Consider the following 10,870-nt stretch of genomic DNA (forward strand, 5'->3'; position numbering starts at 1 on the left):
ATGCTAACTCAAATAAGGGGGATCCAAGGAGCTCCCAAGGCCAGGCTTTCCCAGGACCTTCAGACATACGGGATCAAAACCCCCCTGGTCCAAGGACAAAGGTCTCTGCTTGGGCTTGTATCCCATCAAAAGTAGATCCAATCAATTATGAAATGGTTAAAAAGATTGTGAAACATGAATGTAATAGAATATTACTGTCTTTTAAGCATTTATAAGTAAGAAGAATATAAAGAAGCATGAGAAGACACATACATTGATGTAAAGTGAATTAAAGAGAACCAAGAAAACAATACATACTATGATTGTAAAGAATGACAACCACAAACAAACCTTGGATTATGTTTGATTTTTTTTGAAGAAAATTCATCTGAAAGAAGAGATAATTCATTTCTTTCTATTCTTTGAAGATTATCAGTGCAGGACATTGCATGTACTGAGAGACTTGGTTCAATGGTGTTGGTTAACTTTGCTAAGATGATTTAAAATTTTTTTCTTACTCTGTTGCAGAAGATGTCTTGCTAGGTAGGAGAAAGATCAAATGGGAAATGAAGTTGATGTAAAATCAAAAGATAGCAATTAAAATCATTAATGGTACAATTTGACCACTGAGACTTTGAAGCATATCTTCCCATTCCTTAAAGTGATTCATAGAACTTATTGCTTTGTTATTTCTACTGAAAAATTCTAGGCAGTATTATTTTCTGGATTATGGAATTCAGCGTTTTGGTTAGTCAGTCTTAGTTACTTTTTTGGAAGCCAGCTATTTTTAAGTTGTTTTTGCAAAGTAAATCCATCAAGTAGTACAGTGGATGAAGTGCTAGAGATTCAGGAATGAATGAAAGCAAATACTTGAAAGGCTGCCATGTTGAAGAGGGATTTGATTTCTTCTCTTGCTGGGATCAATAGGTACATATTATTTAGAATCATATTCAGGGCTGAGGTCAAGAAAAGCTTCTTAGCAATTAGAGCTGGCCCACAGGTGAGATGGGCTGCCTCAGGGAGTAGTTGGTTCCCTTTCACTAAAGTCTTCAACAGAAGCTTGATGGCTGCTTGTCAGGCAGACTGTAGGTGGTATTTCTTTTTCAAGTGTAGATGGTATTACATCATAGAATCACACAGTATTAGAGTGAAAAGGATTCTCAGGGTGGAATACATGCATAGAAAACATTCCTTACTACAGAAAAAACTAATACGCTTTTGGTTAATGACGTCTTGTCATGGAGAATCCACAGTGCTCTGAGGTGGCTCTTTCTATTTCTGAACAGCTATAACTGTTAGGAAGTTTTCTCTGGCATCAAACTAAAATTTGTCTCTTTGTAACATCCACTCCATTGTTCCTAGTTCTCTCCCATGGGGTCAGATGGAATAAATCTAATCTCACTGAGGTTTCTTCCACTTTGAGCATTCAATGATGCAAAAACAACAGTCGTAACAACTGATTAAGAACAATGTTTTTAGTATTTTTAGATTTGTATAACTTTTTGAATGTTACTACATTGAATATTCATAATATTCTAATTATACAAAATGAAAGCTTTCAAACCATAAAGACGTAGTAGAAGACATCTGAACCACGTGGAAGCAAGAAAAAGTACACATAATTCCCATCATACTCTCTGCTGTCAAAAGTGTCCTGAAGGTACTTTCAGGGGGGTCTACAGAAAAGAAGCTTACAAGCTAGCATTTTTACTCAGTTTTTCTCAGTGACATTAAGTAGTCATAATATTCAGCTGTGTAACAGCTGGAAGAAATCTGGTTAGTCTAAGGTGTTAAATGAAAGGCCTTGCTCCTTTGGGCACCCTCTGTCTTCAGTACACATAAGGAATAAAGATGATAAAGAATCAAGTCTGTTTCTCAGAAGATTCTCATAGAACACCAGATAGCTAGGCATCAGTCAGGATGGGATCCAAGGGTGGCATTTGTACTCCATGTCTGCAATGGTCTCAGTTTACCCTGGTTATGAAAAACCCAGACCTTTTCTAGGGAAAAACATGAGACCTGAGATTCCTCAGGATATATTTCAAGATTTTTCCAGAGTCCTGACTCTAACAAGAAATATTTTCTGGGAAGGATAAGGAAAGGAGAAGAGAGTGATCGAAGGAAACAGAGCCCTAAAAAGGAGTTATAGCTACAAAGGCAAATTCCTTAGGGTAAGAAGGGATAGGGACATGAGGTGTATGTTGCTTGCAAGTCAAGTCTGGGGTATTGCCCAATGGTGGGGAACCCATGTCCTTAAGGCCTCATCTGGCCTTAGTTAACTTTAAAATTAATAAATAGTTTTCATTTTTTTGAAATTATTAAGTACATAGTAGTTAGATTTTTTAAATAAAATAATGTACCTTTTTTTGAGACAGAATCCATTTTAATGGCAAAGTATGGGAAAAGTCATTGGCAAAAGAATTCGCAGAAAAAAATATTCTCCTTTTTGTAAACATCTGTACCGAAGAAGATGTGGTATATGTAGTACTTTTCAGAAAGGGAGAAGGAAGCATATTTTCTAATTTCAACCAATTATCCACTGTAGGATGCTAAGTGCACCATTACATGGTGTCTCTAAAATGGAGGACCAGTCATTTCCTGAACCCTCTAAATACCAGAGCTCTAAGAAGCCAATACAACTTATTTACAAGTAGCTTTGAAAGTTCTCACCTCTCCATTTCTAACACTGGTAAACACTAGATATTGAGTGGCCCTAGGTAGTATCAACTGTACCTTCCTCCTGCGTTGGCGTTTCCTTAGGGCCTACAGCAGCACTAACAACCCATTATTTTCCAGGATAACTTAAGGCTGGCATTTCTGCAAAACTCAAAGTGCTGTTTTTGTCCACTTGAGAAAAGGTCTCCATCACAGGACTCTGAAACTCCGCCTGTAGTGTGCCTGTATGTAGGCTACTACGCAGCTGTATCACCTGGCATGGAGGGTAGAGAACAAAGTTTATCTTCCTCCTGTTCAGAGATGGATGCTACAAAGCTGACCAGGTCTGACTGGCAGACAGATGGCAGAAGGCCTGAAGAGTAGATGGTATCTGACTCCAGTCCTAGTGCCCCTTCAGCCTCTAACTTGAAAATCTTTTCTGTATCCTCAGGCAGCATTCCTTCAGCCTGGAGGTCCAAGGGTTCATGTGTTATTTTCATGTCCTCATCAACAGCTTTCAGTACCAACTGAGCCTCCAAAGTAACAGAATCAGGCATCTTCTCATTTCTAGGCTTAGAGTTTTATTTATGCTTTATCCCTAGGTCAAGTGCTACAGTTCCAGGAAGCTCAGAAGGAAACTCAGAAAAGTAGAGGTAAGGTTAGTTGACCCTGTGGAACATAAAAATATCCTTCCATGTACATTCTCAGACTTGGTAGCCAAGGACTCTGGGATCGGTTCTAATTTACCAATGGAGAAATCAGAAGCTGGGCTTCCCAGGGCACAAACTTTCCCTAAATCTGTAGTTTCAAGGCCTTCTATAGATTTGCTTTCTGTTGCCAGTCTTAATTCACTACTGACAACGGAAAAGTCTGAGAATACTGACTTTCATCCTTTTGGAATCTCTATGGTCTCTAGATTCTCAGTCTTCTCTTCCAAAATAGTTGGCTGGCAGGTCATTTTGTTCAGCTCTTCCCTTGGCTTTTCTCCCGCTGGTTTGAAGCCTCTGATCATAGGTGTTCAAAGTTGATTCAGCACACTGGTCTTCTTGCGTTCTTCACAACCAGCTAGCACAGATTGCTCTTGTGGGCTGCCTGTTATATAAATGTTTCTCCTAACTCCAGACTGGAAAGATGATTCTAGGGCAAAGTGCTGGACACTTATTGATTGTGGGTCTGTGACATAGATCTAGTATCTGCCTGAACTGAGTCTGTTCTTTTGTCCATAACAGATTGAGCTCATGTATGTGGTTGTGTCACTTCATCTAGATCTTTCACTTCAGGTACTACTGTCATTTCTTCAGGCTGATTAACAGTTTGGTCATCCCTTGGGAGGGCAGTCTGTTTGGCTTCTCTCTTTCATACATAGCTGTCTTCACATTTTAAACTGGAATCTTTAATACTTTGGGAGTCCCTTTGCTCTATGGATAATGATGTCTGAAGCTCTTTATCTTGGTCACCTATTCTCTCTTTCCCCACACCCTCTGAGAGTAATAATCTCCCTTCTTCTAGCTCAGGGGCTGCCTCTACCTCACTTCCACAATGCTCTTCAGCTAGGTGGGGCTCTTGATTCCTTTTAACTTGGTTATGAACTATTCCAAGGTCCCTCATATTCACCAACTTGGTGGGACATGTTATGTCTGACGTGAAGGAGGCTGGCTCCTCTACACCAGGAGGACCTGGCTTTCCTGAGTGTAGGTCAGCATCCCCCTCCAGACACGTCTGTACTGGTCTCACTCTCATGAGGAGTACAGGGCAACATGGCTGAAGCATTTGCCTCTGTTTTGACTTCTTCCTGGAGTCATCTTCCAGAGAAGCAGAACCAAAGTCCATTCCTGTAAGAGGCTGTAGGTGACCTCTATTCTTTAGTTCCAAACTCTTTTCTATGAGCCTCTGCTGTTTTGGGGATCCCATAGTCTTTACAATGGGTTTGGCCAAACAGCTGTCCAAAGGAATACTGGACAAACCCTTGTCCTGGGACATCCCCTTTAGGAGAATACCACTATCCCTAGGGTTGAAAGAACTACCAGAGTTCTAATTTTTACAAGGGTTTCTACTCTCCCCATTGGACAATGTGCTGTCACCCAGCTTGCTTTCTGGTTTCCCTTTACCACAGCTGTAGAAGACGTCATATAAATCCTTGGTATTGGCTGTAGCTGGGCATGAGTTCCACTTGTCCAATTTTTTGGCCTGTTCACTGAATACACCTGAGAGTGGTGGTGGAGCATGAACCAGCACAAACAGTGGAGCCTGGTCATGGACACTGTCACTCATCCCAGGTGCCACCTCATCTGAGGGCATGGCAGCAGGGTGTACTGGAGCCAAAATGGGAGTTGGTAAGACTGGAGTCAAGAGGTTTAGATCCCCCTATACCAGGGTCAAGATATGGGATGTGGTAGGAGTTGATTTGACTGGAGACAGGAAGTGATACTGTAGCTGACTTAAGTGTAACTGAGACAGGTGGTGGCAGTGGAGGTGGGGGAGTTGGAGGCAATAGCTGCTCAGGTACAGGAGCTGGCTTATTTTTCTCAGCCAACACAGTTTTTACTCTGGGGAACTTTTTAAGATCACCTCTTCTCCACCAAATACCTTAGAGATTATGTCAGGAGGTAGTAGGAGATCAGTTGAAGACTCTTTGACCACTGGCAAAGGTTTGGCAGTGGCACCTGAGGATTTAATGGACAAGAAAATGTTAAGAGGTGCAAGCTTGCTCACTGTAGCTGAACCAGACTTGCATACCACGGTTGTGAGAACAGGAAGATTAGGCTGAATTTTGGCATGGGTAGAGGTGACAACAACAGCCATCCAGGGACTGGTGTGAGCAATGGTAGTTTTCCCAGACAGTTCGATATCAACGGGCTTCACTTTCCAAGCCTTGGCTTTGCCATCCTCTTTGTCTTTGTTAGTTTCCACGCTCTCTTCCTTAGACTCCTGCAGAACTTTTCTCATAGTCCGTTTCTGACTTCTTGAAGCTGAACTTCCCAAAGGAACATTTTAAAGTATATCTAATTGATGTTTCTTGAATGTGGGCTTATTTGATAACAGCTAAATTGATAAAATGAAAATGTTTCCCACCCTTGGTAGAGACATGCTCGTGTATTGTTTATACAAATTGGAGACAAAAGTATGAATACTGAGACTTGCAGTTTCCTTGAAGTAGGGGGAGAGAAGTACAATTCTCTTTTCCCCTTTGGGAACCTACCTCAGGGAAGCAGCATGATTGTGATGAAACATTGGGTGTTGGAGAGATGGTGAGGTTGTGGAACAGCTGGAAATACAAGGGAGAAAAGACAGCATGTGGGAAGCAACACCATTCACCTTTCAGGGGAGGATGTAGGGATACTTTCCTGGTAGAGGGAAGCTAGTTCCAGCTTTAGACAGAAAGAAGGAAGGAGAGAGCAAGAAGGAAGAAAAAAAAGAAAGAGCATACAGGTAGAGGATGAAAAAAAGATGGAGGGAAGGAGTAGGGATGGAGAAATGAAGGGACTGTATTCTTGATTTTTGTCACAGACCACATCTTCTTCCTTGGGTGCCTCCAGGTCAAGTCCTAAGTTTCCTGGCTTACCTTCTTCCTTGGTTCATCCCTTTTCTCTGGCTTCACCTTGGTCAGCCTCAGCTTTGTGAACATTTCCTCATTCTGTCCCAAACTGAGCATCAATGACCCTCTGGATTAAACATTAGACAATGCTTAAACTCCTTCCCCAGGGTTGTCTGGCCTTTTTCTGTATGCCAGTCAGTTGACCCAATAAGCCCCAGTTACCTGAATCACCAAGTTATGAGGAAAATCTGAATACGAAGTAAAAACATCCTTAGTACTGGAAGAAGAAAGATGATGTTCTCAATATCGGTGAAATTCATTGAAAATAGCAGTACCGTAAGAGAGAAGGCAAAATATGCAGGTAGAATATCCATAATTGTGATTCCTAAGAGTGTGATGAAGACCAAAATGAGGCTGGAAGTAAGGCAGATCATCCAATCTTCCTTGAGGATAAACCCTGCAGAGCAGATCAAGGCTTGTCACCTATCACAAACTGGTCCAAGGGAGACTATACAGTTTCTCTTCCCCAAGCCCACCTCTAGAATGGTTGGAACCACTTGAATCTTTTCCCACCTACAGTCACAGCTCACAGCTGGATTTCTCCACCACCTCTGAATTACCTGAGATACCAAATTACACAGATGCTTTTCGATCCTTAGGAACCCTCCCCTTTCCCCACCCCAGTATTTCTCAAGAGATCTCTGGACCACCATATATGTGAACAAGATAAATCTACATATAGCTGTGGGAAACTGGGGCAAGTCACACTTGTCTTTGAAAGGGAAAAAGGGATCCTTGGGGTCAGGTTGGCCAGAGGTTAGAGTAAGAACAGAATAAGGATGAGGAGTTGACCCTCAGTATATCGGGAGGGCAGCCCTTTAATATTGTCCAATTACCCTGCTCCCCTATCTCTGCCCCCATGTCACCATTACCTTGACAACTGTGACGTTCCCATAAATAACAAATACAAGCGCCGACTTCCATTGAATATGTCACTGCCAGGATCCCATTCAGCTGCCACTAAAAGGGAAAGCTCAAAATTTGTTCTGAAAGAGGACACAGAGAGTCAAGGTCATAATCACACAGATTCTACCCTAAGCTGCCTGACTGTCAGCTTTGACTTAAGGACTCAGAACCACACCAAAAAACTGGAAGTAGGAGTTTTCTCCAACCAATCTGTCTCATAGCAGAGGCTCCCTGGCCCAACTCTCCAGCTAAATGGGGAAGGGACTGAAGTGGAAAGATGTGAATCATTTATGATTCCATGGTCCCCAAAGACACCTCATTACCACTTCTTTGCACCCATGTTTTCTCATGCAGGGGCCATTCCACAAGTGGATACAGACCATGGACTGTATCCTCATGGACAGAAGTTGTTAGTGGGAGGATTCAGGGACTCTGAGATAATTCCTTAGCTCCAGTCACAGACCCCAGAGGAAAAAGGAACTCAGACTGTAATACAGATTGTACTACTGTAATTTCTCTGTGTCTATTGCCTTATGAGCAGGGCACCCCAGAAAAACTCAAGGGTGCTTATTTTAGAGATTTCTGGTAATATTGTTGGGTTAACTGGTTGGGGAAGGGTAGAGGCAACAAGTGTGCAACTCCCTCTAACTTCTCAGCTGAAATTGGGTTCAAGAAGTATTTTTGCCCTGACTTTTCAGCATACTTACTTCTGTTGACTAGTAAGAAAAATATAGATAACATATATGACATTGTCCAGAAGGCACTGATGTTCCTCTTCATACTTCTCACCTGTGGATCCATTGAAATTGTCTCTTCCTCACCTGAAACACATCATGTCAACTCAGGAGAATCTGACCTGCATATCCTCTCCTGGCACAGAAAAAGGCATTCTACACTGTTCTTTGGGAATCTCCTCCCCAGGTACAAGGTCAGATATCTGGATATCTTTCCTGAAGAGAGTGGCATCCTTGTTCCTACTCGGAGCAGAGGATGGAGATATGGCTGATCATAGAAAGAACAGGAATCATGGCCATACACTTCAGGCTTTGCAACTAGTAGACCCATCCTTGTATCTCTCTGGCCCCTGCTTGCCCCTATTGCTCACACAGAGATTTCTCCACTGAAATCCCAAAATTGTCCACCAACCTCACAACAGAGCATATTTATTGAGAATAAAGTTAGAGGAGTGTATTAGTGTGAAAGATGTAAAGAGGTACTTTGAATATTTTGGGGAGTCAATCAATCAATAATTATTTATGAAGTTTCTCCTGTGTGCCACACATTGTTCTAAGTGCAGGGGATACAAAAAAAAAGACAGAATGCAATCTGTTATCTCAAAGAGCTCACAATCTAATGGGGGAAACAACTTTCAAACAGTTATGAGCAAATATGCGATGTTGTAGGTAAATAAGAAATAGTCCTTCCTTCATCCCTACCTTTCTCTCTCCCATTCTCTCTTCCCTCTCCCTTCCTTCCTTCCTTCCTTCCTTCCTTCCTTCCTTCCTTCCTTCCTTCCTTCCTTCCTTCCCTCTCCTTTCTACATTCTCCTTCCTACTTTCCTCACATTGTCATCCCTCCCCTCTTTCCTTTCTTTCTTACATTCTTTCTTTCCTTCCTTCCTTTGTTCCCTCATGCTTATACCAGTGCTTGGCACTTAGAGGTCATTTAAAAAATATTTATTGAATTGAATTGTTCTCACTTGATCCTCAGCAATATTTTTCTGTGGTATGTGCTTTATAAATCCCATTTTACATATGAGCAAACTGAGGCTTAAAGGTCAAAAAACTGGTCTAGGGTCACACAGTAAGTGACTGAGGCAGAAAGTATACTCAGTTCTTTCTGACTCCAACTCTGAACATCGCCTGCACCATTCAGCTTCTTCTGAACCACAATGTTCCTGGGATCTCACTTCTTTAATTGTGTTCTATGGTACTTCACAAGGACGGGTTCAAAGTGATACTGCTGCTGCCATTGAAATTTTTCCTATTAAATTATTAGCCATTAAAATCATATGCGTGTCAAATAAATGCAGTAATTTTCACTTGAGAATATCAGCCACTTCCCATATCAAAATATCTTTCACAAGCCGAAGATGGATCATAGCAGCCTATTGATACTTATATGCCCTTGGAAGAGTGGGTATTCTCTACAGATGATAATCAACTCTGATTATGTAACAATTAATGAGAAGAATGAATATTATAATGAAAGGTGGATCTATTCTAATGAGGAGTTAGGGAATATGACTTTGATCATATCACTCTTACTCTCAGGTCATCCCCAGCCCCTCAGCCATCTAAACATCTAACCTCCCCCACCCTAGCCTAGTACAACAACATGAGCTTCCCCAGCTGGGTGGGATCTAAACAAGATTGAGGAGAATGTTAAATCCAATGTCATTATCAGCCCTTTATTTCAGGGACTGATTTGACCTAGAAAAGAATGGGGGAAATAGGAGGGGGAAGCACCCTGGATCTCCACAATAGCAAGTGGTTATTAATATAAGTGAACAATAATCATTTCTCATTTGGTTCATAAATTGACGGAATCACATGCAGCCTTGTAAGCCTTCTACTTATAAGGACTCCAGAAACTGTCTTCTCCAATCATCTGATGTCTTAGAAAGAGCAAAAAAAAGTGGTTGCGTAAGGGTTAGTGAAGACATGGAGAGAGAAAGAAGAGGCAAAGGAAGGAAACTAAGAGCAATTACTGGAAAAAGTTGTTAGGTAATAAAATATTGAATGACTTGAAAGATTATGGGAAGTAAAAAAGAACAGAATCTCTCAGCTTTCTGTGTTTCTCCACCCCATTCTTAATGAGACCCTGGGAAACAAACAAACAAAAAAGTAATGACACCTCTGATCCCTCTCTAGGTAGGAAGGTAATGTTGGAGAGCTCATGGGGGAAGTAGCTTAAAACTTCTCTGAGAATTCTGGCATTTGAAGTTATTCTCATTTTCCTGCCCAGGCATATATTGGGAATTAACAGATGAAGATGATGCAATCCCAGAGATGGCTTGAATGAGTCTTTCTGGAATTTCAGGAGAGTGACTGAGAGACCAACCCTAATTCTGACAGAGGGGGTGGAGATGGTATTGACCATGTCACTAGGGCACCTAAAGTCTTCAACCAACCCAAGGAGATGGGATGGCAGCAACAAAGTAGAAGATAAGCCTGATCATTAATGGATGTATTCCTCTCCCCTAGCCATGAATCTGGGTGAATGAACAAGTGTTTTTTTTCTCCTCCCATTGTCTCTTCCTCTCTTTCCTTCCATCCTTCTGGGCAGAGACTTATACTCAAAATTTTTTATTCAATTTAAGCTTTTCTTTAAAACTTGCCACTGCCCACTGTCTTTTGTTTGACCTGCAGCAATCAACCATGTTCATTCTGTCTCTACTTACCTTTACTTAGAAAATGACCTGCTAAAAACCTATTTTTGGCCTAAAAAACTTTATTCAACTTTAATTTTGTCTCCTATCAACTACCAAGTTTGCAGGTCTGCTCTAGACAAAAGAACCAATCTCTATTGTGCCTTTGGATTTTGTACACCTTGAAGCTGCGTCACGAGTCAGGGGGAGTAAACTTCCCTGGTGCTCAGATTGACACTTTAAGATTGGACCTGTGGGGTTGGAACTTTAGCCCAAGACTCTTCTGGTGACAGGACCAGGGAAGGAAGAGCTAGGACTGTGAATGGTGTTCCCCGGAATCTGAGACACATGGAGATCAAGACTAG

The 10,870-nt window shown here is 41.6% G+C and overlaps 1 pseudogene; it reads right to left on the reverse strand.

Moving 5' to 3' along the window:
- Nucleotides 1–2,692: 2,692 nt before the first annotated feature.
- LOC140502265 (zinc finger protein 318-like) lies at nt 2,693–7,967 on the reverse strand (annotated as a pseudogene).
- Between the last annotated feature and the right edge of the window lie 2,903 nt (nt 7,968–10,870).

The sequence above is a fragment of the Notamacropus eugenii genome, chromosome 4, assembly GCF_028372415.1.
Source record: "Notamacropus eugenii isolate mMacEug1 chromosome 4, mMacEug1.pri_v2, whole genome shotgun sequence".
Lineage (NCBI taxonomy): Eukaryota > Metazoa > Chordata > Mammalia > Diprotodontia > Macropodidae > Notamacropus > Notamacropus eugenii.